General features: G+C 39.9%; 4 pseudogenes; all 4 read right to left on the bottom strand.

Moving 5' to 3' along the window:
- Positions 1–666: 666 nt before the first annotated feature.
- Positions 667–785, bottom strand: LOC127936888 (uncharacterized; annotated as a pseudogene).
- Positions 786–1,292: 507 nt separating this feature from the next.
- Positions 1,293–1,411, bottom strand: LOC127936705 (uncharacterized; annotated as a pseudogene).
- A 1,250-nt stretch (positions 1,412–2,661) lies between these two features.
- Positions 2,662–2,780, bottom strand: LOC127936051 (uncharacterized; annotated as a pseudogene).
- A 1,631-nt stretch (positions 2,781–4,411) lies between these two features.
- On the bottom strand, positions 4,412–4,530 carry LOC127937961 (uncharacterized; annotated as a pseudogene).
- Between the last annotated feature and the right edge of the window lie 470 nt (positions 4,531–5,000).

The raw sequence follows: 5,000 nt of genomic DNA, 5'->3' as shown, positions 1-5,000 counted from the left end.
CCCATCCATGTACTAACCTGGCCCAAACCTGCTTATATTCAGAGATCGGGCATTGACTCTATTTTTTGCCAAATGTATTATATACTAAGTGAAAAAATTCCAAAAGCTTTAAGCACCTGGTATTCCTAGGCGGTCTTTCAACCAAGTACTAACCAGACCTAAACCTGCTAAGATTCAGAGATCGGGCATTGACTCTATTTTTTTTTTTTTTTGCAAGATTATTATATAATTTGTGAAAAATATCCAAAAATTTAAAGCACCTGGTATTCCCAGGCAGTCTCCCATCCATGTACTAACCTGGCCCAAACCTGCTTATATTCAGAGATCGGGCATTGACTCTATTTTTTGCCAAATTTATTATATACTAAGTGAAAAAATTCCAAAAGCTTAAAGCACCTGGTATTCCTTGGCGGTCTCTCATCCAAGTACTAACCAGACCTAAACCTGCTAAGATTCAGAGATCGGGCATTGACTCTTCTTTTTTTTTTTTTTTGCAAGATTATTATATAATTCGTGAAAAATATCCAAAAATTTAAAGCACCTGATATTCCCAGGCAGTCTCCCATCCATGTACTAACCTGGCGCAAACCTGCTTATATTCAGAGATCGGGCATTGACTCTATTTTTTGGCAAAATTATTATATACTAAGTGAAAAATTTCAAAATAGCTTAGAGTACCTGGCATTCTCAGGCGGTCTCCCAACCAGGCACTAACCAGGCCCAAACCTGCTTAGCTTCCGAGATCAGACAAGATCGGGCATAGCCAGGCTGGTATGGCCATAAGCGAAGACTGCTGCAAAGAGAAGGCTATTTAAAGATCAGCCAATCTACTCGCCAGTACATTATAAAAGTAGGAAAGAAACCCCAAAAGCTTAAAGCACCTGGTATTCCTAGGCGGTCTCTCATCCAAGTACTAACCTGGCCCAAACCTGCTTTTGTTCAGAGATCGGGCATTGACTCTATTTTTTGCCAAATTTATTAAATACTAAGTGAAAAAATTCCAAAAGCTTAAAGCACCTGGTATTCCTTGGCGGTCTCTCATCCAAGTACTAACCAGACCTAAACCTGCTAAGATTCAGAGTTCGGGCATTGACTCTTTTTTTTTTTTTTTTTTTTTTTGCAAGATTATTATATAATTCGTGAAAAATATCCAAAAATTTAAAGCACCTGATATTCCCAGGCAGTCTCCCATCCATGTACTAACCTGGCGCAAACCTGCTTATATTCAGAGATCGGGCATTGACTCTATTTTTTGGCAAAATTATTATATACTAAGTGAAAAATTTCAAAATAGCTTAGAGTACCTGGCATTCTCAGGCGGTCTCCCATCCAGGCACTAACCAGGCCCAAACCTGCTTAGCTTCCGAGATCAGACAAGATCGGGCATAGCCAGGCTGGTATGGCCATAAGCGAAGACTGCTGCAAAGAGAAGGCTATTTAAAGATCAGCCAATCTACTCGCCAGTACATTATAAAAGTAGGAAAGAAACCCCAAAAGCTTAAAGCACCTGGTATTCCCAGGCAGTCTCCCATCCATGTACTAACCTGGCCCAAACCTGCTTATATTCAGAGATCGGGCATTGACTCTATTTTTTGCCAAATTTATTATATACTAAGTGAAAAAATTCCAAAAGCTTAAAGCACCTGGTATTCCTTGGCGGTCTATCATTCAAGTACTAACCAGACCTTAACCTGCTAAGATTCAGAGATCGGGCATTGACTTCTTCTTTTTTTTTTTTTTTGCAAGATTATTATATAATTCGTGAAAAATATCCAAAAATTTAAAGCACCTGGTATTCCCAGGCAGTCTCCCATCCATGTACTAACCTGGCCCAAACCTGCTTATATTCAGAGATCGGGCATTGACTCTATTTTTTGCCAAATTTATTATATACTGTGGCGAGTGGGGCGGGGCCGAGAGGCGTGGGAACGAGGAGTGAGGCCAGGTGTAGTGATTGGAGATGAGCTACACCTGCGCCCCACCGCCCGTATCAAGTCCCACGTAGGAGATGGAAGGATATAAAACTGGAGTGACGACCGTGAAGGACGAGAGAGGACCAGGCATGGGACATTATTTTAGGTTTTGGCTTTTATTTGTGCGCGTCAGTCGCCGTGAGGGGCTGACGCGCCATTTTGTGTTTATTTCTGATTATTAAAATGAGTTTTGATTGTGCGCCGGTTCCCGCCTCCTTCTTCCCGATGAATATGGAGATTTGTTTGTTACAGTTTTATATCCTTCCATCTCCTACGTGGGACTTGATACGGGCGGTGGGGCGCAGGTGTAGCTCATCTCCAATCACTACACCTGGCCTCACTCCTCGTTCCCACGCCTCTCGGCCCCGCCCCACTCGCCACATATACTAAGTGAAAAAATTCCAAAAGCTTAAAGCACCTTGTATTCCTTGGCGGTCTCTCATCCAAGTACTAACTAGACCTAAACCTGCTAAAATTCAGAGATCGGGCATTGACTCTTTTTTTTTTTTTTTTTTGCAAGATTATTATATAATTTGTGAAAAATATCCAAAAATTTAAAGCACCTGATATTCCCAGGCAGTCTCCCATCCATGTACTAACCTGGCGCAAACCTGCTTATATTCAGAGATCGGGCATTGACTCTATTTTTTGGCAAAATTATTATATACTAAGTGAAAAATTTCAAAATAGCTTAGAGTACCTGGCATTCCCAGGCGGTCTCCCATCCAGGCACTAACCAGGCCCAAACCTGCTTAGCTTCCGAGATCAGACAAGATCGGGCATAGCCAGGCTGGTATGGCCATAAGCGAAGACTGCTGCAAAGAGAAGGCTATTTAAAGATCAGCCAATCTACTCGCCAGTACATTATAAAAGTAGGAAAGAAACCCCAAAAGCTTAAAGCACCTGGTATTCCTAGGCGGTCTCTCATCCAAGTACTAACCTGGCCCAAACCTGCTTATATTCAGAGATCGGGCATTGACTCTATTTTTTGGCAAATTTATTATATACTAAGTGAAAAAATTCCAAAAGCTTAAAGCACCTGGTATTCCTTGGCGGTCTATCATTCAAGTACTAACCAGACCTTAACCTGCTAAGATTCAGAGATCGGGCATTGACTTCTTCTTTTTTTTTTTTTTTGCAAGATTATTATATAATTCGTGAAAAATATCCAAAAATTTAAAGCACCTGGTATTCCCAGGCAGTCTCCCATCCATGTACTAACCTGGCCCAAACCTGCTTATATTCAGAGATCGGGCATTGACTCTATTTTTTGCCAAATTTATTATATACTAAGTGAAAAAATTCCAAAAGCTTAAAGCACCTGGTATTCCTTGGCGGTCTCTCATCCAAGTACTAACTAGACCTAAACCTGCTAAAATTCAGAGATCGGGCATTGACTCTTTTTTTTTTTTTTTTTTGCAAGATTATTATATAATTTGTGAAAAATATCCAAAAATTTAAAGCACCTGGTATTCCCAGGCAGTCTCCCATCCATGTACTAACCTGGCCCAAACCTGCTTATATTCAGAGATCGGGCATTGACTCTATTTTTTGCCAAATTTATTATATACTAAGTGAAAAAATTCCAAAAGCTTAAAGCACCTGGTATTCCTTGGCGGTCTCTCATCCAAGTACTAACCAGACCTAAACCTGCTAAGATTCAGAGATCGGGCATTGACTTCTTCTTTTTTTTTTTTTTTGCAAGATTATTATATAATTCGTGAAAAATATCCAAAAATTTAAAGCACCTGGTATTCCCAGGCAGTCTCCCATCCATGTACTAACCTGGCCCAAACCTGCTTATATTCAGAGATCGGGCATTGACTCTATTTTTTGCCAAATTTATTATATACTAAGTGAAAAAATTCCAAAAGCTTAAAGCACCTGGTATTCCTTGGCGGTCTCTCATCCAAGTACTAACTAGACCTAAACCTGCTAAAATTCAGAGATCGGGCATTGACTCTTTTTTTTTTTTTTTTTTGCAAGATTATTATATAATTTGTGAAAAATATCCAAAAATTTAAAGCACCTGGTATTCCCAGGCAGTCTCCCATCCATGTACTAACCTGGCCCAAACCTGCTTATATTCAGAGATCGGGCATTGACTCTATTTTTTGCCAAATTTATTATATACTAAGTGAAAAAATTCCAAAAGCTTAAAGCACCTGGTATTCCTTGGCGGTCTCTCATCCAAGTACTAACCAGACCTAAACCTGCTAAGATTCAGAGATCGGGCATTGACTCTTTTTTTTTTTTTTTTTTTTTGCAAGAATATTATATAATTCGTGAAAAATATCCAAAAATTTAAAGCACCTGATATTCCCAGGCAGTCTCCCATCCATGTACTAACCTGGCGCAAACCTGCTTATATTCAGAGATCGGGCATTGACTCTATTTTTTGGCAAAATTATTATATACTAAGTGAAAAATTTCAAAAAAGCTTACAGTACCTGGTATTCCCAGGCGGTCTCCCATCCAGGCACTAACCAGGCCCAAACCTGCTTAGCTTACGAGATCAGACAAGATCGGGCATAGCCAGGCTGGTATGGCCATAAGCGAAGACTGCTGCAAAGAGAAGGCTATTTAAAGATCAGCCAATCTACTCGCCAGTACATTATAAAAGTAGGAAAGAAACCCCAAAAGCTTAAAGCACCTGGTATTCCTAGGCGGTCTCTCATCCAAGTACTAACCTGGCCCAAACCTGCTTTTGTTCAGAGATCGGGCATTGACTCTATTTTTTGCCAAATTTATTATATACTAAGTGAAAAAATTCCAAAAGCTTAAAGCACCTGGTATTCCTTGGCGGTCTATCATTCAAGTACTAACCAGACCTTAACCTGCTAAGATTCAGAGATCGGGCATTGACTTCTTCTTTTTTTTTTTTTTTGCAAGATTATTATATAATTCGTGAAAAATATCCAAAAATTTAAAGCACCTGGTATTCCCAGGCAGTCTCCCATCCATGTACTAACCTGGCCCAAACCTGCTTATATTCAGAGATCGGGCATTGACTCTATTTTTTGCCAA

The sequence above is a fragment of the Carassius gibelio genome, chromosome A19 (assembly GCF_023724105.1).
Source record: "Carassius gibelio isolate Cgi1373 ecotype wild population from Czech Republic chromosome A19, carGib1.2-hapl.c, whole genome shotgun sequence".
NCBI classification, from domain to species: Eukaryota; Metazoa; Chordata; class Actinopteri; order Cypriniformes; family Cyprinidae; genus Carassius; species Carassius gibelio.
The sequence above is the reverse complement of the archived record's forward strand: the minus strand, read 5'-3'. Positions and strand labels throughout refer to the sequence as shown.